This window comes from Aedes aegypti, chromosome 1 (assembly GCF_002204515.2).
Source record: "Aedes aegypti strain LVP_AGWG chromosome 1, AaegL5.0 Primary Assembly, whole genome shotgun sequence".
Taxonomy (NCBI): Eukaryota; Metazoa; Arthropoda; class Insecta; order Diptera; family Culicidae; genus Aedes; species Aedes aegypti.
This window is the reverse complement of record NC_035107.1, coordinates 293,709,724-293,735,972: the sequence shown is the minus strand read 5'-3', so window position 1 is coordinate 293,735,972 and position 26,249 is coordinate 293,709,724.

The window sequence follows — 26,249 nt, the reverse complement described above, 5'->3', positions numbered from 1 at the left end:
CCTCCTCGCGGTACTGGCCGGGGTACGAGTAACCCTAGGGAAGATCGGGTAACCAACCCCCGGTGGGAACTTTGGTCGTATGCTGACAGGGAAGGGGGGGTTTGCTTTTGCTTTTGCTTCTGCAAACCTTGAGCATCTGTACTCTATGTTAGGAGCGGCTCACAACAGCGTCTGTTCCCCATGTCAGGGGCGGCTGATCATCGTCCGAGTGCCAGAGAAGGACTCTAAGCTAAACTGCGCACTATGGCCCTCCGAACATTTAGGGGGTTGGTTCAGGCCCTGCAAGCCAGCCTTAAAAAAATCAAGCAACGAATAATCAACGAGAGAATACGAACCGGGACAATCGGCGAAGACCACAGCGACGTAAAGGGACTAGCGATTGGAAGCTCGGTACGTGGAACTGTAAATCGGCGAGCACACGCATACTCGCCGACGTGCTGGTGGACCGTGGATTCGGCATCGTAGCGTTGCAGGAAGTGTGTTGGAAGGGATCGATGGTGCGAACGTTTAGAGGTAACCATACCATCTACCAGAGCTGCGGCAATACACATGAGCTGGGAACAGCTTTTATAGTGATGGGTGATATGCAGAGGCGCGTGATCGGGTGGTGGCCGATCAATGATAGAATGTGCAAGTTGAGCATCAAAGGCCGGTTCTTCAACTTCAACTTGGCCAGGAGGAGGAATTCAGACCGACGATTGGAAAGTTCAGCGCCCACCGGCTGACGAACGAAAACGGCCTACGACTAATTGATTTGGCCGCCTCCAAGAATATGGCCATTCGTAGCACCTACTTCCAGCACAGCCTTCCGTACCGATACACCTGGAGATCACCACAGCAGACAGAATCGCAAATCGACCACGTTCTGATTGATGGTCGGCACTTCTCCGACATTATCGATGTCAGGACCTATCGTGGCGCTAACATCGACTCTGACCACTATCTGGTGATGGTCAAACTGCGCCCAAAACTCTCCGTCGTTAACAACGTACGGTACCGACGGCCGCCCCGGTATGACCTAGAGCGGCTCAAGCAACCGGATGTCGCAGCGGCATACGCGCAGCAACTCGAGGATGCATTACCGGAAGAGGGTGAACTGGACGAATCCCCTCTTGAGGACTGCTGGAGGACAGTAAAAGCAGCCATCAACGATGCAGCTGAGAGCAACGTCGGGTACGTAGGACGAAGTCGACGGAACGATTGGTTCGACGAGGAGTGCCAGGAGGTTTTGAAGGAGAAGAATGCAGCGCGGGCGGTCATGCTGCAGCAAGGGACCCGGCAGAACGTGGAACGCTATAAACGGAAACGGCAACAGCAGACCCGCCTCTTTCGGAAGAAAAAACGCCGCCTGGAGGAGACGGAGTGCGAGGAGATGGAACAGCTGTGCCGGTCTCAGGAAACGCGTAGGTTCTATCAGAAGCTCAACGCATCCCGCAACGGCTTCGTGCCGCGAGCCGAGATGTGCAGGGATAAGGATGGGAGCATTCTGACGGACGAGCGTGAGGTGATCGAAAGGTGGAAGCAGCACTTCGACGAGCACCTGAATGGTGCTGAGAGCACAGGCAATGAAGGACGGGACAACGGAGGAAATGCCTTCGTCAGTACTGCGGAAGATGGAAACCAACCAGCCCCCACTTTGAGGGAGGTTAAGGATGCCATTCACCAGCTCAAGAACAATAAAGCTGCTGGTAAGGATGGTATCGGAGCTGAACTCATAAAGATGGGTCCGGAAAGGCTGGCCATTTGTCTGCACCGGCTGATAGGCACAATCTGGGAAACAGAACAGCTACCGGAGGAGTGGAAGGAAGGGGTAATCTGCCCCATCTACAAGAAAGGCGACAAGTTAGATTGTGAGAACTTTCGAGCGATCACCATTCTAAATGCGGCCTACAAAGTATTATCCCAGATCATCTTCCGTCGTCTGTCACCCGTAGTAAACGAGTTCGTGGGAAGTTATCAAGCCGGCTTCGTTGACGGCCGATCGACAACGGACCAGATCTTTACTGTACGGCAAATCCTCCAAAAATGTCGTGAATACCAGGTCCCAACGCATCACCTTTTCATCGATTTCAAGGCGGCATACGACAGTATTGACCGCGTAGAGCTATGGAAAATCATGGACGAGAACAGCTTTCCCGGGAAGCTCACGAGACTGATAAGAGTGACGATGGAAGGTGTGCAAAATTGTGTGAAGGTTTCAGGCGAACACTCCAGTTCGTTTGGATCCCACCGTGGACTACGACAAGGTGATGGACTTTCGTGCCTGTTGTTCAATATTGCGCTAGAAGGTGTTATGCGGAGAGCCGGGCTTAACAGCCGGGGTACGATTTTTACGAGATCCAGTCAATTTGTTTGCTTCGCGGATGATATGGACATCGTCGGCCGAACATTTGAAAAGGTGGCAGACCTGTACACCCGCCTGAAACGCGAGGCAGCAAAAGTTGGACTGGTGGTGAATGCGGCCAAGACAAAGTACATGCTAGCTGGTGGGGCCGAGCGCGACAGGGCTCGCCTAGGTAGCAGTGTTACGATAGACGGGGATACGTTCGAGGTGGTCGACGAGTTCGTCTACCTTGGATCCTTGCTGACGGCTGACAATAACGTTAGCCGTGAAATACGGAGGCGCATCATCAGTGGAAGTCGGGCCTACTATGGCCTCCAGAAGAAGCTGCGGTCAAAAAAGATTCACGCCCGCACCAAATGTACCATGTACAAAACGCTCATAAGGCCGGTAGTCCTCTACGGGCATGAAACGTGGACGATGCTCGAGGAGGACCTGCAAGCACTTGGAGTCTTCGAACGTCGGTGCTTAGGACGATCTTCGGCGGTGTGCAGGAGAACGGTGTGTGGCGGCGAAGGATGAACCACGAGCTCGCCCAACTCTACGGCGAACCCAGTATCCAGAAGGTGGCCAAAGCTGGAAGGATACGATGGGCAGGGCATGTTGCAAGAATTCCGGACAGCATCCCTGCTAAGATGGTGTTCGCCTCGGATCCGGTTGGTACAAGAAGGCGTGGAGCGCAGCGAGCTAGGTGGGCGGATCAAGTGCGTATCGATTTGGCGAGCGTGGGGCAGAACCGAGGATGGAGAGATGCGGCCACGAACCGAGTATTGTGACGTGAAATTGTTGATTCAGTGTTATCTGTGTAGATGTTAACTAAATAAATGAAAATGAAATGAAGTATAATTTTTATATTTTTTCTTTTTGATTCATTATTAAGTTATTATTCAACCCCGTCTTTTTCCTATCATGGAGACTGACTGGGGATGGAGACAATTCTACAGAGAATATAATTCCAAAGGAATCATGTTCTGCAGAAAAATCATTTCGAGTCAAAACATATCCCTCAACATTTTTGGGCCCATTCGTTGTTTATTTCCGTAAGAAGGATAAACCAATAAATGTTTTATTGATTTCTTCTGAAATTTATAAAACATATAAATCTGTCAAGGAAATTAAAAAAAATTGCTCTTGACAAATTGAGAGTTATTTTTGGATCTCGTGAAGATGCCAATTCTTAATAAGAATCAAAATTATTTTTCAATCGAGTTTATGCACCAAGCGATTCTTGTGAAATAAATGGTGTAATGTATGATGAGGACTTAAATTGTGAGGATATTTTAAATTATGGATTTGGATGTTTTAAAAATAAAGCTATTCCATCTGTTAAAATTTTGGATTGTTATCGTCTATCTAAATTGACTTTTACTGATAAAGACTCTATTTATACCAATTCCAATTGTATTAAAATAACATTTGAAGGTTCTGTGTTACCTGATTATGTTATGATTGACAATGTCATATTTCATGTTAGGCTTTATTATCCAAAAATTATGCATTGTAATCGATGCCTTCTTTTTGGACATACTTCGAATTTTTGTTCTTATAAACCAAAATGCTCGAAATGTGGTGATTTTCATTCTTCTATAAATTGTAAAAAAATATCTGATGTTTGTGTTTATTGTAAAGGAAAACACAATTTTTTAAAAGAATGTTCAGCTCACATTGCTCATCAACAAAGATATAATCAATCAATTAAAAATAAAAATAAGTTATCCTATTCTGAAGTCATCAAATTATCTGATAATTCAAATCTTACTAATATTTTTGAACATTTATCCGATAATGATAATTTGAATCATGAAGAAAGTAGTTTTATTTGTAAACCTCCTAGTAAAAGAAAAAGAATTTATAAATCCAATAAAAATCATGTTGATACTTCTAATCCACAGCCTTCAACATCTTTTGATACCGATTTTCCTCCTTTAAATAATCCTAAGCCGCATCAAAATATTCCTGGTTTTCAGAAAATTAATGATGACTCAAACAATTCTCAAAACACAAACAACAAAAATGAAAATTCTATTTTGAGCATTCTGGAAGATATATTAGAATTCTTAGGATTGAGTGATTTTTGGGAAAATATTATTAAAAAATTTCTACCATTTTTAGCATCTATAATTGAAAAATTAAATTCGTTTGGACCCCTCATCAGTTCACTTTTTTCCTTGTAATGGCTATGTTAAATTCCAATAAATTGAAAATTTTACAATGGAATTGTCGTAGTATAATTCCTAAAATTGACAGGTTAAAAGCAATGATAGCAAATTTCAATTTTTATATTTTTTGTTTGAATGAAACTTGGTTAGAGGATTCCAAATCTTTCCGAATTCCGTCATTTAATATTATTGGAAACGATCGTAATATTTCTTATGGAGGTGTTTTGATTGGAATTCGAAAAAACATTGAGTTTAGGTCTTTAAATTTAGTTACTAATTCGCAAATTGAATGTGTTGCAATTTTTGTAAAACATAATGGTTTTCAATTTTCTATTATTGTATTTATATACCCCCTAATGTACTTATTTCTTTAAATGATATCAAATCAATTTTAAATAATATTCCTTCTCCATTTTACATACTAGGCGATTTAAATACACATAATTTGGCATGGGGAAGTGACAAAACTAGGGGATCTTTAATCATGGATTTAATTGATGAATTAAATCTCAATATTCTTAATGATGGATCTTTTACCAGAATTGCTGTTCCTCCCGCCTGTCATTCATGTATCGTATTAATTTTATGTTCAAACAATTTATCCATTAAAACTTAGAATACTATTGATGATCCAAATGGAAGTGATCATCTACCTTTAATAATTGAAGTCCAAAATCCAATCCGTGATAAATTTTCAAATGAATTTCAAGTTCCTGATTTGACAAAAAAATTTTGACTGGTCCAAATTTTCTGATTTAATTTCTTTTGCTCTAATCAGTTACGATAACTCACTTTCTCCAATTAATAATTATAAACAATTTTCTAAAATATTGATTGAATGTTTACGTAAAGCTCAACTTAAGAAAAAAAAAAATAAGTCCACGTAGAATAAATAATCCATCTTTTTGGTGGGACAACGATTGTAGTATAGCTTTTAAACATTAATCTGACTGTTTTAAAACTTTTCGACGTTCAGGTTCTAGGGAACATTACTTTTTATATTGTAAAGTCGAGGCACACATCAAAATGGATTTACTTTTTCCGTAGAAAAAACTAAATTTATTTTATTTTCTCGAAAACATTCTCCTATTGATATTTTCTTATTTCTTAATAACTATCAAATTGAACAAGTATTTGATTATAAATATCTTGGTATATGGTTTGACTCAAAATTAAATTGGAATAATCATATCAAATATCTTCAAAAAAATTGTTTCAAACGAATCAATTTCCTTCGTACGATTACAGGTACTTGGTGGGGTGCTCACCCTAATGATTTAATTACACTTTATAAAACAACAATTCGTTCGGTAATGGAATATGGTTGTTTCACTTTTTCAAGTTCTATTCAAACACAATTTTCTAAACTTGAAAAAATCCAATATCGTAGTTTAAGAATTTGTTTAAAATTATTAAACTCTACTCATACAAAATCTGTAGAAGTTTTGGCAGGTATAGTGCCACTTAGAAACAGATTTCATGAACTTAATTGTAAATTTTTAATACAATGTTTTTCGAATAATCATCCTATAATTAATATATTGAATTCTTTATTTGAGATCAATCCTACTTGTAGTCTCTTAAGTTCCTTTATATATTGTAATGCTGAAAATATCATTACAGTTAATAATAGTTTTTATAAATACAGCATAAATGTTCATACATGTCGCACATATATTGATTTAACTTTATATGAAGAATTGAAATATGTACCTCATCAATTACATTCTCATGTTGCTAGTATTTTATTCAATCGGAAATTCATTGGCATTAAACCTGAACAACTTTATTTCACTGATGGTTCTCTAATTGATAGTACAGCAGGGTTTGGCGTATTTAATATTGAATTGGCTCATTTTTTCAAGTTAGAATTCCCTAGCTCTATATTCATAGCTGAATTAACTGCTTTATATTTTGCATGCAATTTGATCAAATCTTGCGCTCCCAATATATACATAATATGTTCTGATAGTTTAAGTTGTCTTCGTGCTTTGAATTCTATTAATTTTTATTTCAAAACATATTTTATTATATTAATGTTAAAAGAAATTTTACATGAATTACATTCCAAGGGATTTTTAATTAAATTAGTTTGGGTTCCAGCTCATTGCAATATATACGGCAATGAACAAGCTGATTGTTTGGCAAAATTAGGTGTTTTACGTGGTACAACATATAAACGTGTTATTTACCCTTCTGAAAATTTTTCTAAATTAAAAAAAGATTCTATTAAAAATTGGCAGACTTCATGGGATACAAGTAATTAAGGAAGATATCATTATTCCATTTGTCCTAAAGTTAGTACAATTCCTTGGTTTGAAAAATTATCTGTTGAACGTAATTTCATATGTTCGTTTTCTAGATTAATGTCCAATCATTATATTTGCAATTGTTATCTATATCGTATGAATTTAAATGATTCCAATCTTTGTGAATGTGATAGATTTTATGAAGATATTGATCACATTGTATTGAAATGCTCTCGTTACGTTTTACCTAGAAACAAACTTTTCAATAAAATAATAAATTTGGGATATGAAATTCCAAATTCAGTAAGAGATGTTTTGGCTCAGAAATGTTTTCTGATAATGAAAAATATATTTGAATTTTTAAACGAAATCTCTTATCATGTTTGATACTCTCTTTTTTGTATATGTTTGTTTATTTTTACTTTCAGATTGATTCGTTTATTGATTACCTCATTCCCTACCACCATGGAGATTTGCATCCATTATCTGACGACTTCGGCTCTGCAATGGATCCTTACCGGATGGGCCTTTAGTATTAAGTTATTTTTCTTTTTATAACGTATTTGAAGAGATAAAGAGGTTTAGCGCCCTTTTGAGAAAAATTTTAAAATAAAATCACTCAAAGGGGTTTTTCCCTCTTTCTAAATTAAAAGTTAAAAATAAATTAATAAATAATAATAAATAATAATAATCGATTTCCGTCATCTACTCATCGGTCCCGTTCCAAAAATACCCATATTTAGTGGGTTTCAAGTGATTTTCCCGAACCGGAAGTCGCCATCTTGGATTTCAAAATGGCCTCAGACTATGGTTTAGATCATCTCTATTGATACCCTTGAGAAGTACCACGGATAAACTGTATTCCACTAAACAGCAAAGATCTATTTAAAAAAAATCAAGATTTCCTTTTTTTACTGGATCTCTACCGTTAATTCCTATTCAAGATCATCTCAAGACATAATAGATTTTTAATAACTAATGTTAAGAACAGAGTTGGGAAAAGTTCTGAAATTCACACTACAGTAGGCAAGCGCAGCAAATCACAGTCAGCGGAGCCGTTAGAAGTTGCTACCAGTATTCTCTTGATTTGTTGAGTAACTCCAATATTGAAATCAACATTTTTAGCTTAGCTTAGCTTAGACTGACTACACATATCAATGGTTGCTATTCCGTGATTGACCAAAGTCAGTGAAGATGCACAAAGAATCAACAAGAAATTCGGCTGGGATTGGCCATAATCTTCTTCAGTGTGCATAATTCAGTGCCTCTATTTATACATGGTCAATTACGGCGCCGGCCACGTCCTTGCAGTCAGGTGGGATTAAGGAAAGGAATGTTAGTGTGTAACCTTTGCTATTTGGAGACCGTGTTTTCCTCTGCATCTCCACAAAGGTTACTGGTTGTTAATGGGGAGGATCGTTGGGTCACAGGATTCACTTTGATAAGCGATTAGACCATGATAAACGATTATTTGTTAACTTGCATTCCTAAGCATAATATATTCAATTGACATGGAAAATTTCCAAATAGGAGTAAATAATGTCGTTACTTGAAGTCACGAACCATTCAAAGTTTGTTGAACAAATAGCTAAAAGCAACATTCCTACAGCTGTTAGGACGAAAGCATGTGTAACAATATTTTACTCAAATTGAAAAAATAAATCGATTGGCTGGACCATCACATAATATTCTTATGCCGACACTTACTGTGCGAACCATTCAAAGTATTTTGAATAAAATAAACGTTTTGCAAGTCTATACTTCTAGCACAGACAAACAGGCCGAACCATTCAAAGCTTTTTTTTTATAAAAATAAATTTAAAAGGCAAGGGATTTTATATATAAAAATATGAATTATAGTTAATGCCGACACTTACAGTGACGAACCATTCATAGTTCGTTGAATAATCATATTTATGTTCCATCGTTGTAACGATTAAATGTGCGGTCATACATATTTTATAGATTAAAAAAAAGCATGAAACGAGCTCACCAATTGATCCTTCATCCTTGATTGAGCAGCCACAATTTTCAGCTTCATTTGAAGCATACATACTAACTGAGAAACGCGAATCTTTTTGCGCACTCGCGCCACGCGGACTGAAAACAATTGGTCTTGATTCCGTCGCTCGCCCTGCAGGAGCATGCCATGGAATCGGAAGACCACACACTACTATCCAATATTGAAATCAACATTTTTGCCTTCAAACTGAATAAATTTTCAATTCAGAAGAAAAACTCTTCAAACTTGTTTCTCATAGACTAATTCAATCTACTTACCTCAACGAGCAATTGAATCCGAGATTTCTTCCCATCGCCATCGATTACTTCGGAAAATCCTTCGACAGGAAGAACACACATGTAATAATCATTTCGATCCTCTCAATTTCTTTCGAATTCAATGATCCGCTTCGGTAGAATTGCTGACGATTTCTATTTCATTTGCTCCACCCACAAACTAACCAACCAACCTAATCCTAGAACTGAACGCGTTCCCACCGTAGCAGTAACAATCATCATCGTCATCATCAACGAACAAGGAAAGTTTGAAGTTTGGTTTCGCAGGAAATGGAAACATCTAGAGGGACAGGAAAAACGAAGAGATCATTATACGTTTACCTTGTGTTATTATTTTCGGTTTTATTTCCACCCTCAAAAGGATAACTGCTACGCTCCAGCCGACTGAAGTCGTCATCCGACGACGACGACGACGACGAACGAGAATTGGAACAACCCTCCGGAGTTCACTTTGGAAGCGATAGCTGAAGATTAGATTATTGTTCGGTAATAGAAAGTTGATTATGTTGAAGCGCAAACGTCGAACGGCTCGCCGCCGCCGTGGTGTGGTTTCATTGGATCAAACTTCTGTTTGACGAGTGGAATCGTTGGTAGCTGTGGGGTTACCTGATGGAAAAGGGGTTCATGGAGATTGAATTCTGGAAAGGTGAACAACAATCCTTCGGTGAAGACCTTAAGTGACTGACGTTCGATAATTCTGGTTGAGTCGTTGGAGGTAATAATTTCTTTACTATTTGTTGACCCGTACTTGAGCCGACCAATCACCAACTTTATCGGTGTAACAATTTTGATTCGTTCCAACAAATCTGAAGGCTATTCTACTGATCTTGCTCTTCTAGATAAAGAAAAGACATTCGACAGCGTATGGCATGAAGGTTTTATTGTAAAATCAAAAAAATATATATATTTTCCAAACTAACATTGTAAGAATAATCCAAAGTGATCTTTCAAATCGTACACTTTAATAAAAATATCTGTTTTCCAAGAATTGTACAATATTTTCACATCTGACTTACCTGAGTTAAACAGGGGATTATTTATGACCAAGACGCCGTTCAGGTTTTCAGTTTTTGGTGATCGTGCAAAGCAAAATAGTAAAAATATAATGGAACAAGCTCACCATTTTATTTGAAATCATAGGTTTTTGCTATAATTTTTACTCCCAACAACCAATTTTCCGTTCGAGCAAATTTTTTTTTTCAATTTGAGATAAACTATAGAAGATGTTTAAAAATTTCTTCGATAATAGATATTTGAATTGATGTATTCAACATTGAATAAATCCCGCATGCTAGAATTTCAGTCTTCCTACATAAACCAACAACTCTTTTCTAGTTGATTCCCATGCTTACCTCAGTTGTGACTTGCAGATGCATAGAAAAGCCCCCTCTGACGTTCCCTTCTCCGTCTTCTATCTTGATTTATCACCACCGAAGAATTGCATGTCTCACAGCGAAGACCTATCAATAGGCAACCGCATTCGATTTTCATCTGCTTATTCACGTCTCACAATCTACCCATTAGAATTGCAACGTAGCCTCGGAACCCCTCTGGATCCTCCTCCAAAGTCCAGGCTTTTTATTACAGATGCTGGGATCCAATCTACAGCCACAAATTCCCATTTTTCTCACATGGATAGGAATTTGTGTCGCACAGTCGATTCACCGGCGGTGTCTCCCAAGTGAGGTTAACATCTATGAATATGTGAATTTATTCGGTGCAGTCAGCCAATAGACGAAGACGGTCGCACAGAGGTCTGGTTTTCTGAACAGCTGGCCAAACCTAATTTGCAATCATTAGTTTGAAAAACACAGTCAAACAATTATCTGTAATATCCGATAAAGTAAGCGAAAAACAAAAAAAAAAAATCTTCTTGTTTTTACCCTAGAAAGATGCACATGTAATTTTGCCATGATTTATTGAATCTGGTCCACTGTACGACGTTTATTCTATTGAATGGGTGACTGGAGGAACCTCCAACCCGCTTCAACTGCTTCTGCTGCTCCATTCACAGGAATCCCGTTCATAGTCGCAGCTGTTCAGGAAAAAAGTGGAGTCTGGGGACGGATTCAAATGCTTAGATATGGCCACGACAGCCAGCGACGCTACAAGCATACATATTTTCAATAAGTCTAACCAGAAAAAGAGAAAAATTGGATGATTTTTCGTTCGATTTTTTTTTCTTTGCACGGAGCTTCCTCCGTCCGCTGCCCAATATTGGGATGTTCTTCGTGACTATTCTAACCACTCCACAGAGTACTTTTGAAATTGGGTAAAGTGGATGTAGCAAGGAGATGCAAGAACCTGTGAATAAGGAATTTATTAGAAGAAAACTCCGAAACTGCTTCCACTTCTGTTATTTCAAAATTTACAAATTGTTTTTACAGCTGATCTGGCGATACTGGAGTAGCATCCACGGGCGGCCAATCAAGCTCAAGCTCAAGCTGAAATAAAATACATAATTTCTGTAGAATCCTTTTTTAAAGAATATGTTTTGTTGCTCAAGAGATTTAAGCTTTGAAAGAATTTAATCTAAATCGTTAGGAGGATTTAAACCAATTACTGGCACACCGCTAGCGCATGACGGCTCACGATAGTAGCAAGTCCGAAACAACTTGAGAACCAGAGCTACCAAGCCCTGATAAAGGTGGATGGTTGTGATGGCTATGACCGTGGTCATCATGTAAAGAACAAACAGACAATGCTGTATCGTGTCAGCACCGAGGAGGCAGCCCCTCTAGCACGATGTAGGTAGCGCAACCCTGGTTAGGTGGCATATCGAAGACTCTTCACCAACAAAGAAAGGCAAAAGTAGAGCAAACGGATTGATTTTAAGGAAACATACGCGGTATCGAACGAAGGACAATGATTGTAAAGTTAGATCTTGGAACGTGAGAACTTTGATTAACCCGAGCGTGTTGGACTTCTTGCTCGTAAACTGTGGAATGTCGGCGTGAACGTGGAAGCTATCCAGGAAATATGCTGGCCGAGAACCCGGAGAACGTGAATTCTGAGCGGACCCCATCGCTAACACTTCATTCAAGTACCACATCTACTACAGCGGTGGTGACAGAGCAGAACGTGGAATTGGCTTCATAGTGATTGGGAAGCAGATGAAGCGAATTATTCATGGGAAACCGGTAGAAGGCCGAATCTGTGTGTTGAGAATGAAGGGTAAATTTTTCAACTACAGCCTGATCAGCATATATGCGCCAAAAAACGATAAGCCCGATGACATAAAGGATGAGTTCTATGAGAGCCTGGAGAGTGCCCAAAACAAAACGTCAAGATAGTCATCGGCGACGCAAATGCGCAGATCGGGAAAGAAGATTTCTTCCGACCCGTCATTGGAACGGAAAGCCTTAATTCCGTTACCAATGATAATGGCCTGCTGCTAGTAACCTTCGCTGCTGCTAGAGGGATGGCAATCAACAGTACCTACTTGGCACGAAAGAATATCCGCAAACACACCTGGCGACACCCGAGTGGCGATGCCTACTCCCAAATAGACCACGTGCTGGTTGATAGACGACATTTCTAAGATTTCATGGATGTCAGTACCTTCGAGGCCCTCATATCGACAAGCAGTTGGGAAGAATCAACGTTGCTGGAGATGTCAACAGCCTGTGGGACTCTATCTTCAAAGTTGTGACAGCAACGGCGCGGGAAGTGATTGGCACAGACGAAACGACTGGTTCGATGAAGAGTGCCAGAGAGTGACAGACATGAAGCATGTCGGCAGAAGCCGTATGCTTGTGGACGGTACCCGACAGAACAAAGAGCGGAACAGGACAGCGAGAGCCGAAGGAAAGCGAATCCACCGCAGAAAGAAAAGGCAGCTCGAAGAAAGTATGGTAGCTGACGTTCAAGAAAGCATGAACCGGAATGATATGAGGAGATTCTATGATACGGTCAAAGGCCGATAAAACAGCGGTGGCTGCGAGGTGGAAGGAGCACTTTCAGCCATTTTTGAATGGTGAAAATGGAAATGTAGCTAGGAATAGAATGAACATTGATGATGACGATCAAGCTGTGGACCCACCGACCATAGGAGAGGTTAAAAGGGCTATCAGCGAGCTGATGAACTGTAAGTCTGCTGGGAAGGATGCGGTCGAGCTTCTCAAGCACGGAAATTAGCAGCTTTATCAGTCGATCCACCGAGTACTTCTGAAGGTATGAGAGGGCTTAGAATTGCCCACCAGCTGGTTGGATGGCCTCATATGCCGAATCTACTAGAAAGGGCACATACTGAAGTGTGCCAATTAAAGAGGAATTACCCTGCTGAATTCGACTTACACAATTCTGTCACGCAACCTGTTTAACAGATGTTTAGCTTGCGAATGATCCTAGATAAATTCTGGGAGTATAACTTGCAGACTCACCATCTGTTTATTGATTTCATGGCGGCGTACAACACAGTGAAAAGAAATGAGCTGTGGCAGATAATGTCTGAACATGGTTTTCCGGCGAAACTAATCAGACTGATTCGTGCTACGCTGGATGGTTCGAAATCGAGTGTTCGGATCGCAGACGAGGTATCAACCTCGTTCGTGACGTTAGAAAGTTTGAAGCAGGGAGGCGCACTTTCGAATTTACTTGTCAACATTGCTCTCGAGGGTGCTATTAGGAGATCTGGCGTGCAGAGAAATGGCACTATTATCACAAGGTCTTACATGCTCCTTGGCTTTGCGGACGACATAGATCTAATTGGAATCAATGGCATATCAGTGTAAGAGGCCTTCGTGCCTCTGAAGAGAGAGAGACAGCAACCAAAACGAAGAACATGGTTGCAGGTAGAGATAGATCGTTGGTAGTTCGACTGTTGTTTCTTGTTGATGATAGACTAGCTTTTCAGTCTTGACAAAATTAAAAAAAAAACTGTTATTTTATTTTGTCCAGATAGAATCAGACATGGTGATGTAGGTACTGAGGTAGTGTTTGATGGGGATGTGTTTGAAGTTATTGAAGAACTTGTTCACCTTGGAACATTTGTGACATGTGACAACGACGTTTCCCGCGAAATGAAAAGCCGTGTTGCGGCTGCAAATAGGGCCTTTTACGGACTACGTAACTAGCTTAGGTTTCGCAGCTTGCAAACGGAAACAAAATTCGCCCTGTACAAAACATTGATTCTTCCTGTGGCTCTCTAGGGACACGAAGCGTGGACGTTGAAAGAGTCAGTCCGGAAAGCTCTCGGTGTTTTCGAGCGTAAAGTGCTGTGGACAATACTCGGTGAAAAACTCGAAAATGGTGTGTGGCGCAGACACATATATCAAGTGTACAAAGATGCGAATATTATCAAGCGTGTAAAATATGGCAGACTTCAGTGGACTGGTCACTTAGTGCAAATGTCAGAAGAAAGAATTTCGAAAAAAATATTCAGCAGGGAACCAGATAGAGGTCAGCGGCTTCGTGGAAGACCACGATTACGTTGGCTGTACGCAGTGGACGTTCGGGCAACTGGAGGGGTTTTGCCCAGGACCGACGAAGATGGAGCTCTACAATACGCCCGGCAATGGCGTGACGCTACGCTGTAGCCAGCAAGGTATCAAGGTAGGTACTCTGAATGGTGAGATGATCCTCGAGTTAAAAAAGGAGTCAAAGGCAAGCAGTTCCTTCGATAAAAAGCCATAGGGAATAAAGTGGAAGTAAGAGCCGTGTGCTTGGAAGCGACTCTCGAATGTAAAAATATGGACGAGATTTCAACAGAGGAAGATCTGAGGTTAGCCATGTAGCAGCAGTGAGCATTGGGCAATGTTCCAATGTAAATTCGCATGAGAGAAGGACTCAGTAGGATGCAAGTGGCCTCGGTTAGGCTGCCTGTAGACGCAGTGAACAAGGCCCTCAAAACCTGCAAGATCAAAGTAGGCTATCTGCTGGTAGGCTCGTCTACAGAACGGCAGAAAAGAAAGAAAGTGAAATCAGACTTAGCAACAAAGCTTGGCTTCAAGAACTTTGCGACAAAGCAAACGTGAATCCGTAGAGTGACGCGTACACATGTCGAACATTTCGGTCATTCAATTTGAACACATTTTTTTTCACCAGTGCTAACCAATGTTTGTTTGCTTGTCTCACAGGAAACCATTTTCAAGGTGCACACTTGAAATACTTCACATAAATTTTCTACAGTTTGATGCATGCAATAAGAACAATAAATCATTTGAATCAGATAGATTCTGGTCGTATTTTTGTTAAAAATATTTTTACAAAAGTTCTGAAAAATATACGCATCAATTAGACTAAGGGGTCTATTTTATAAGTCGAGTCGATCAAAATGACTCGACTGGAGTCACTGTCGACCGAAAAAATCGCTCGAGTCAGCTCTATCACTCGAGTTTTTCGACAGTTGTCACTCTATGTGACTGGATTACTATGGGAGTTGACGGATGACATCTGAATTATGCATGCTTGCTTTGATCGACAATGAATACAGACGAGTCACATGAATCTGCTTGATTTACAAAATAGGCACCTAAGTGAAACTTCTCTTCAGCACCTTCAACAGTTTTTTTGTCACATAAAATGAGTAAAATTTTTTTAGCATGATGAAGTAATGACCGCTTACTTTTAGGCATACTCGGATCATTTTGATGAAAAATGTAGGCTTGACAGCAGCCTGGCTGCTTGTTGATATCTAATTCGAACCCCCCAGGTACAGAGTAGTCATGGCGAAGTTAAAAGGTCCAACCATGCCACCGGAAGTGTGCCCGGAGAGAATGAAGGTCATTATTGACGGACTGTTTCCGCAGCACGAAGCTATAACCTGGCCGCCCACTCCTTACGGAGTGCAAGATGGATACTACGATGAATCTCGAATAACAAATGAGGAGTTGATCGGTGTGGCGAAAGCCTTGGACACAAAAGGCTTACGAAGCGTGCGGAGAGCGAGAACGGGCTGTCGAATATGCAGTTCAGCTTCCGGAAAGAAAGGTCTACTGTGGACGCCATCTAAACTGTTGTGGAAACCATGGAGACAGCTCTGAAGCAAAAAAGGAGAGGAAACCGTTATTGTGCGGTGATCATACTGGACGTAACTGTGCTAGCTGGAAAGCAATCGCCAATTCTTTGCATAGCATGAAAGAACCTGAGTACATCTGCCGGATTCTGAAGACCGTTCACTGATATACTAAACAGGCCTAGGAGTAAAAAGTACTCCGAGCGTTCCTCAGGGCTCTATTCTCTGTCCGACTCTGTGTACGATGGTGTCCTGAAGTCGAATCTTCCCAGAGGCGTAAAGATTGTAGGCTTTGCGGGCGGTGGTTCTATTGGTAGTCGGTGAATCAAGAGAGGAGTTGGAGGTACTCGCCACCGAGACGATCGAAACGGTAGAAGATTGGATGCGGTACAAGAAGCTGGCGATAGCCCCCCACAAAATTGATGAGGTTATGATCAGCAAAAGGAAAAGACGAAAATTTGCAGGAAAATGTGTTCACTGTATTCTATTTTTCAAACAAAACGTGAACACATTTTCATCAAAATATTTTAAGTTTTGAACAGAAAAACTGCTTTTGAAGTTTTGATGATGACGATGATTACAATGCCGGAGCGTTGAACGTTGTTGGAAGAGAGTAGTAGTAGTAGTTGTAGTAGTTGTAGTAGTAGTAGTAGCAGTAGAAGTAGAATGTTTTTTTTTATTGCTTTATTATAGAGGTTTTCAGTGCCTAAGGCTGGTTCACCTCGTTTGAAATAGAAAAAAAAAACAGACTAAATACAAGGAGTATATAACAATTTAAGGTTATTATAAAGATATTGTAATTAAATGCTAGAATATAAGTTACTATCTTTCAGAAAGTTTATGAGTTTAATTTCTTCAACTGGGTCGTTCTGGAGGATATTGCGTATACTTGTATGAAGGTTCAAATTGACTCTTGTTGCTTCATATTGGGGGCAGTTGACTAAGATATGTTCCACGGTTAAAGGTGTTGAACAGATGGGACAAGTTGGTTTTGGATTTGCAGAAATGTAATGCGAATGGGTTATTCTGGTGTGCCCCACTCTCAGGCGAGATATTATTTTTTGTTCTTTGCGATCCTTGCGGTTTTTCCACTGTCCAATGTCGGTTTTGATCTTCCTGAGGAAAATGTCACGGTTTGAAATCCACTGTAGATACCACGTACGATGAGCACCACGTGTAATCGCGCTACGTATATCATGCCCAGGTGTTTGAAGGTTCCACATTACTGAATGTCTCCCTTGGCATGCTAGCCGATCTGCTTCTTCGTTGCCTTTTATGCCACAATGCCCTGGTATCTAACAGAGCGTAGTATTTGCGGGAATCCGTGCTTCGATTAACTGTATCAGTGGATGCTTCTGTCTAGGGTTCTCCAAAGACGACAAGACGCTGGCTGAGTCCGATAAAATTATCGTCTGTGCATTGGGGTCTTCAATGTTTCTGATAGCGAGGTATATAGCAGCAGCCTCTGCAGAAAATACGGTGAATTCGTTGGGAACTCGCCGTGCGATTTGAAACGTTGAACTATAGACACCAACTCCTACGGTTTCCTTTGCTCGAGAGCCGTCCGTGAATATTTTCACATGCATGCTATACTTGTTGCTGAGCAGGCTATTGAGTTCAGCAAATATTTTGGTTGAATAATCCCCTGCACGAACTGCGTGCTTAATTGTCCAATCGATCTTGGGTCCTGATTTGTTCCATCGGCGATCTCCGACCCGATAGACTTGTGCTACCGGAGGGAAATCCATGGCTGCATACTCCCTGACAAGGTTTTTGGCTTTTTCTAGGATGAAAATGTTGGTACAGTCACCATATGTTTTCTCCAAATAACTTACGGTTCTGGATGCTGCTGCGATCGTTAGTACGAAAGGAAACGGGAGTACTCCGGCTTCTACACATGTTGCAAGGCTAGGAGAACTGGGAAGTAATCCTGAGGTGATTCGTATTACCTTGTTGTAGACAGGACTAAAAGCTACTCTCATTTCTCTGTAGGCACGTATTATGATTTCTAATCCGTAAAGTAGTTTACTGACCACAATACTGCGGCCGACAGTCTGCAATGATTTACGGTTATTGGTTTTATGTCTTCCACTAATCGCTTTAATTAATCGAATTCTGCATTCAGTTTCCTTCTTGACGAGATTGAAGTGACTTCGGAAGTGACATTTGCGGTCAACTGTCACTCCGAGGATTCGAAGTTCTTTTTTGAAAGGGATTGGCATTCCTGCGACCGTAACCGGGTTATTCCATGGGTGATGTCTTAACGTACAACAGTGTGAGATCGAACATTTTTCAGCTGCCATGCTGGAACCAATATTTTCCGCCCATTTAGCAACAGCTCTGACAGCCGCCTGTAGCTTTCGTCGAATTAACTTTGGTTTCTTGCCAACCACAACAATAATAATATCATCAGCATAGATGTATATGAAAATGCCCTTTGGTAGATTGTCGAATACGGAGTTCATTGATACCAGAAACAAGGTTACCGCTAACACAGAGCCTTGCGGTACTCCGGTCTCTTCTTGGAAGGTCCTGGAACGTGTGTTCCCTATCATCACTTGGAATGTTCTATCTTGCAAAAAACCTTGGATAAATTTCCCCATATTACCAATAAAACCCCAGTTGATAAGCTGCCGTAGAACTCCGGGTCGCCAGACTCTGTTATAGGCCTTCGATAGATCTAAGGCCGCTATGTCAACGTGTAAATCGTTTGTCAGAGCATCATCGATTGTTTGGCCCAGTGCTGCGAGATAAGATCCGGTTCCTCTACCCTTTAAGAAAGCATGTTGCCGTTGATCTAAAAGGTTACGTTCTTGGAGAACAGTAGTGAGGCACCTGTTCACCATGCGCTCCATAATTTTCGAGGCACAGTTTGTAAGTGCTATGGGGCGATAATCACGAGGGTCAGTCGATCCAATTTTTTTCTTGGGTATCGGGACGACTAAACTGTGCTGCCATTTTTTTGGGAAAGTACCGTTGGACCACATCTGGTTAATACTTTCCAGGAGAGAACACTTAACTGGTAGTGGAAGATGTCTGAAGAGAGGATAGCTGACGTCGTCTGGGCCTGCAGATTTTCCTCTAGCAGAATCCAGTGCGTAAAGTAGTTCTGAGATTGTGAAGGGTCTGTTGAAGTCACAATCGTCTACATCATCTTGTACTGATATACTGGTGGATGTACAGTGTGCTTTTGTTTGTGCAGTTATAAAACTACGACTGTATGCTTCATGTGAAGAAAGTTTTGAGAAGTATTCTCCCAAAGCATTGGAAACGAATATTGGATCTCGTGAGACGACTCCGTTTTGAAGGATACCAATACCTTGTGCTCTTCTTTTTCCGCTTAATGCGTTAACTCGTCGCCACATTTCGGTGGTAGATTGGCTGCTGTCGAAACCGTCGAGAAATGCTTCCCAAAACTCGCATTTAGCTCTACGAATGACGTCTCTGCACTGATTTCTTAGCCGTTGATAATTTTCGTGGACTGCTTTCCAGTCCGGGTGAGTTTTTTTTTAAATTTTCTGAGCGCCTTCCTACGAGCTTTCACCGCCGCTTGTGTGTCATCGTTCCACCAATGTAGGGGAAGTGGTGGTAAAATGAACAGAGGTGGTAAAATGAACACCGTGACTTTTACCGAGAAAAAACCTTTTTCGATGAATTTTTATCACGCACGGGCGATTTAGAGCATAAATCTGAGTGTTCGAGTTCATAAGGAGGTCAATTGAAGTGAAAATATCAACAAAAACTAAGATTTTAGAAAACCACGTTTGAAAATTAAAACTGACGTAACTTTTAGCGCGGAAGACTTGAGGTTTTTCAGTGAGGTGAATATCGTTATGATATGATGTCAAATCTGATATCTTTAGAATTCTTTTTGAATGGGTTACAATCATTAATGGATGTATTTTCGGTAGGGCAATGAAAATTTACAGAAATATTTGTTTCGCTCACATTTTTTGCGTGGTGTTCATTTTACCACCAACCGCTGTTCATTTTACCCTCATTGTGCAGGTAAAATGAACATTTGCATCGCTTTTTGATAGCGATGAAAATATGTGAAAATTTAAATATTTTAGTCTGAATCCATGTCGCTGCTATAGATTACATCCCTATTTTTGATGGTGTGCGATAGAACTATACAAATTCCTCGTTTTTCTATCAGAAACAAGATGATTTCCTCAAGGTGTTCATTTTACCACCCCTTCCCCTATGGCTTTTGGGCCTGGCTTACTGCTCGTTCTTGGTATATTGGCTTTAGCAGCGTCGTAAATGAGTTCATACAGGCTTTCAGGAAAATATATGTATTCCGGATTGATTGAAGATATAATGTCTTGTTCGAAACCGTCCCAATTGGCCTCTTCAAGACGCCATCTGGGTCTTCTAGTCGTTTCCGGTGGAGAATCATTACTTTGGATTTCAATCGGATAGCGGTCGCTGCCCATTGGATCAGCGTGGATATTCCATTTAAGAAGACTGATTATTTCGCTGGATACTAATGACACATCTATGCAAGATGTGCATGAGCCACGCAAGAAGGTCGGACTTCCATCATTGAGTACAATGAGATCATTCTCCTCCGCGACATTAAGGATGGCGGTACCTCTTTTGTCGGTTTTTGTCGAACCCCACGCGTAGTGATGACTGTTTAGGTCTCCCAGTATTATGTACGGCTTTTCTAATTGTCCAATCAGATTTTGTAGGGCATTTTCTAAGTTACCGATTCCATTCTGAGGGAGGTATAAGGATACAATGGTGTGCTGGAATGGAAGGTCGATCTTAACAGCAAGGGCTGTCAGGGATGTGTTCAATTGTACTTGAGTATGGGGAAGGGCTCTAAGAACTGCGATTCCGACGTTTTGAAATCGTGTTGAACCCGATTTGACATACCATTGGTATTGACCAGAAAGAATCCGGTCGAGACCCTTTGAATCACGACAGTGGACTTCTTGGAGTGCAAGAGTCTGAGGAGGATTATCGCGCGTTAGTAGTTGAAGGTCGCTCATATTGTTGAACAGACCGTTCATGTTCCATTGTAAAGCAATCCGGTATTTTTTACAATGATTCGTAAGGGAGCGATTCTCCGAAGAGCATGGAGATGCGCTACGTTGAGTACTGGCTAAGTTTGACGGGGTAGATGGTTGAGTTCCATTGTCATCTTGTAGAATGGCTGTTGGTATCGTTGTTCTTTGTCTACTACTTGGGGGTGCTTGTTGACGATGGTACAATCGATCGTAGGCTTCAGCGTCGGATAAAACTGATGGTGGGAGCGGCAGATTAGTAGAGGGCGTAGTTGCTTTCCGATTGTATCCTTGATGGCAAGGTGCAGCTGAAATGTTGAGCGGGTATGTGTGTGGCGATTTTGCTAAATTTACGGAGGTACTTGCCTGAGATAACAGGCCCCCCACACCAACTGCCGCCGGGGGCTCATCACAGGGTTGTGGTACATCCCCGGTCAGGGTTGGTGTAGGGAAAGGCCTAGGGTTATCCAAACCCATGGAAGCGTTGAGGTTGTTGATATCTGGGCTTGTAGATGCCTTGTGGTTCGTTGATGGAGTCGTAGAGGTGCTGTATGGGTTTCTTTCATTTACTTTTCCATCGACTTCATAGGCCGCACAGAGGGATTCTCCGTCTACGGGTTGGGGTATAACGTCCCGGACAGATCCTCCACTCAGCTGCGCTCCCGCTTGTGGGAGTGAGAGGGGTACTTCACTTTCCCCGCTCCCAAACCTACCGGAGTTGTTGATGATCGATGTGTTGGGGTTGTTTCTGTTATCGGTTGTGGGGTCATTGATGGGTCGTGTAAATTTACATGATTTGTTGGAAATTACTGACATTGTTAGATGGATAATTGGGGTGTACAGATAGGGTCTCGTCATCAGAGTTATCCACCACTTCTTCATCATATTCGATTATTGGGTCCAAGTCGGTGTCCGATGTAGCTGGCTTTGCAGCTTTTGCAAGTGGACTTCTGCTTTCTGGTGAGGCGTTCTGAAGACGCTTTGATCGACGCAAAAGGTTATCTTCTACCTGCAGTCTGCGCTTCGTGATTCCTTTAGCTTTGTCAGTTATGGTAATGACTTTTACTTGACGTTGAGGGCACTTCTCTGATTGAGGTGATGTTTCAGGCGCTGACTGAATGGTGCTGGACAGAGCAGCTAGGCTGGATTGCAGAGAGTCAACTTTGTGCACCAAGCTTTCCAATTGTTGGTTCTTCTGATTAACGTCCTCGAGGAGCTTGAGAATGGTATCGTCCTTCTTTTTGTTATCCGCGCTAAGCTTGTTGATGATTTCATCTTTTTTCTTGTTTTCTTCCATCAAAGCTTCTATTTTGGAGGTATCCAATCGGGTTTGGGCAGCGGCTTGTGCATAGGTCAAATTACCCTCTGCAACTCTTCTTCTTGCTTCATGGTACGTTAAGTTGTCGTCCACCTTGAGCTTGACTACGGCGACTTCTTTCTGGTAGATTGGACACGTTCGACTTGTGGAGCGGTGGTCTCCTTTGCAGTTGCAGCAGACGGGAGATTCTTGACAATTCTCATCGTGGAATTCAGCGGAACAGTTGTGACAGCGTTTAGCAGCAGAGCAACGTACTTTCGAATGACCATAATTGAAGCAATTGTAGCATAAAAGCGGGTTGGGGTAAAAGGGGCGGGTAGCGATTCGTAGCAGCCCAACTTTTACGTGTCCCGGATAGGTTGTTTGGTTGAATGTTAATATTATTGCTGGGGTGTTAACACGATTGCCATTTTCCATTCTGGTAATCCTTTGTACCTTCATCACGTTTTGTGGCCCTAGATTTTCCAACAGCTCTTCCTCTGTGTAGCAGATAGTGTCATACGAGGAAATTACACATTTACTGATGTTGAGGGTTGGATGCGGAGTGATAGGAATTGGCGTACCATCTATGAGCTTGGTCATTTTGATAAGCTTTTCAACATGCACAGGGTTGCGAACCCGAATAGTGTACCGTTTTGTTTGCTCACTTGATGCAGATTCGATAACAGAATCCCCAACCACCAATTCGATACTTTTCCCGATAAGATACGGGTCCACAGGCAAATTCACACCATCAATTCCGGTCATTTGCAGTATTGTCAACCTGCCAAATTCATTCTGTGGGTCTATGAAAAGAGGCAATCTTGGGCCCAACGACCCTCCCGGATCGCCCCCAGTGGGGGAGGTCATTGTGGGTGTTTTTACCTACTCACTATTGGCATGATCTTCCATTCGCAATAGGCCGACAAACGGCGATGATAGCAGTCACCTGCTACCTACCCCAAGGCGAATGGATAGATGATCACGAGTTGGATCTTATTTGTTTTGATCTCTCTTTTCGTTACTATAAGCACGTGCTACTGTGCAAGCTGGTCACTCACTGAGAGAACGGGAACAACACACACTGTTGATCTATTGATCTTCACTAGTACCAGTGTACAATGTTCTTTTTGGGATTGTCTGCTTGGATGGTTCTAAATAGCACTACTACTGGTTGCTTCACCACGCAGTTATTGTGGTCGCCGATCGTACACTTGATGCAGTCCAAGTGGAACCGATTCTAGCGGCCAGAAAGGTCCAAACTGTACAACTTTGGTGATAAAACCAACAATCACTATATTTGCAATACAATAAATTACATCCACGGCGAAGAAATGACGATTTTTGCGCGACTTGGGACGCTTTACTATGAAAAATAGCCAGAGTAGAAAAACGCGACGTCTTCTCTGCCTAGACTATTGATATAAACCAAGTAGAATGTCTTCTTTTCAAAAGCACCAGCATGAGTAGAGATGGCAACACAAATTGATGCTCAAAGTCAATACCAGCGTCGGTCACGTCCTTGCGATCATCTAGAAAGAGAAGAAATGATAGATAACTACTGCTACCAGGGGTCAAGGAATCCTCTGCTTCTCCACGGTTGTCATGGCAGAATCATGGAGCATGGAGCTAATATGCTTTCTTGAACTATTTAGGCTTGATGTCCGACGAAAATTCACAAAGGCCTATTTCCCAACCCACCTGAAACGCCCCTGTCGTCTCCATCACCGGGATCTATGTGGAATCCACTTGACTTGAGTCTCTTCCGCTTTTCCCACACTCTTCCCCCAATACAATTCTGCGGCAAGTCAAACTAAGTGTTTCTAGCAGAGAGTGAGGAAGCATGTCGCACCGTTCCACGGCCGGATTTGAATACGCAGTGCTACTTATGCTACACGCTCCGTGTGGAACGGAACGACACTTGTACTTGTGCATGTGTACATATTGGAAACGCCGGCTTCACCACCTCCCCCCTATCCATCTTCAATAAGGGATAAGGGTGCGGCTTATTTTTCGAAAGATGAGCCGCATAAGAAGAGAAACATCGAAGTTTGAGCAAAAAATATCAATATATCTAGAAAAATAAAAATATAGACATTTGAATAAAGTTATTTTTTTTATCAAAATGAAGAAAAAATGGAGATATCAACTATTAACTAATACTTGTTACAGTTTTGGACAAATTTGTTGTTTTATTTTTATATTCAATTTTGAGGAGAATGGTGATGAATGTTTCAAGATTGGTTAAAATAACGAATCCATTGAACCGTTGAAATCTTTCCAGAAGTTTTTATATTATTGTAAATTTATCTTCAATTCGCTCGCACCACCATCAAATCTTAAAATTATTGATTCAAAGTTTGAGGTTTCCCTTCCCATATGATTTGAATTCAAAATAGCATACGAACTTTTGATTTTGATTACTTAAAAAAAGCCGCAACCTAATGCGGGAACTGATCGATCGAAGAGCAGCGCGAAATAAAATCGAATTCGTTCTAGTTAAAGGTGTCTCAATTTAGTTTCATGACTAATGTCGCTCGGGGTGCGACTCTGCCGTTTCGAAATCGATTGATTTTTGCACTTGCTTGCTTCTGCGGGTGTGGGAATCAGCTTTTCTATCAGGTTGATTCTTGATTCGCGGAGAGATGGGATGGAGGTGGATGTTCGTCACCCGCCAGCTATCTGCCTTCTGCACTTGATGTGGGAGGTAAATTTAGAATTCGGGAACTTTTTTATTTCGGCTGTCGGAACGGTGTCTTCCGCCGAATTCAAATTGGGATCCGTCCGTCGGGAGTGCTTGTTTTTTTTTTTTTTTGGATGGCGCGTTCTTGTCACCTGGAATTGATTTTTCTAAGCGTTCGGCTTCGGAAAAAGCGATTGATTGGTTGGTTCATTCAGCGCACATGGAAATAAAATTTCCGATGGAAATTTATAACTTTCAACAATCGCATTGAAAAAAGAGGAAATTTGATATTTTCGAGCAGAATTCCAGTTTAATAACCATGATAATTGTTGACCAGCTGGCCGGGTTCGCGGTTAACTTCATCAAATATGTGACAATGGAGTGGAGGACTTCCATTGTGAAACCAGATACATTTTTCATCCATGCTATTTCAACAGATCTACTGCAAGTGGAGATGACCCAGCAGAGGTGATGGAATGCCAAATACGAGATTACGGTTTTGTTTCAGCATCATATGTAGTGTAATTTAACGCCATGTTAGAGGTAATTATTTCAGATAAAAATAGGATCCCGATGAGTATGAAACCTACCAGTTGTGCTATGATACATGCAAGATAAACTTTAATGCTACCTTTTTTCGAGGTTATTATGACATTTCTGTGATAGGGAAAAAGAATAAATATTTGTACATCATAATTACTCACGATGCAAGCGCTATTTTCACAAGTGTTTTGTCGGAGAGCACCGAAGAAATGTTCTGCTCCGAGAATAAGCTCAATGTCTTGCGGTTCATTGAAGTCGAGCAACGTTCGATTGGTTCTCTTGAGGTTGTTCTTCTGGATTATCCGTTTGAGTGGGACAAGTTTCATGCACGAGAATTGCTTGAGACGACAATATTTCAAGGTTGCTAGGGTGTGGATGACTGAAATGTGCGCCATGAAGAAGAGTGTAATGCTTTATGGAACATCTATTACAGGTTTTCCAAGGACACGTCTGCGTTAAATGATTCACCTTCCGAAAACAGCTGAAACAAAGCTTTTGGATTTTGGTGAAATTTAATTATTTATTCTCGAAGAACTCATTGAACTCGGGCCAATGGAACAAAAAAAGTTGTGATAATCCCTGTTTGAGCCGACAGACTGTAGCAGTCTTGCATAGTTTTGCAGATGATTCAACGTTGACTCCTAGGATTCCTCATCATACTCTTCGTTGTTAGCGGTACCACCCACAACGGCTGCCACGTGGTCGGAAT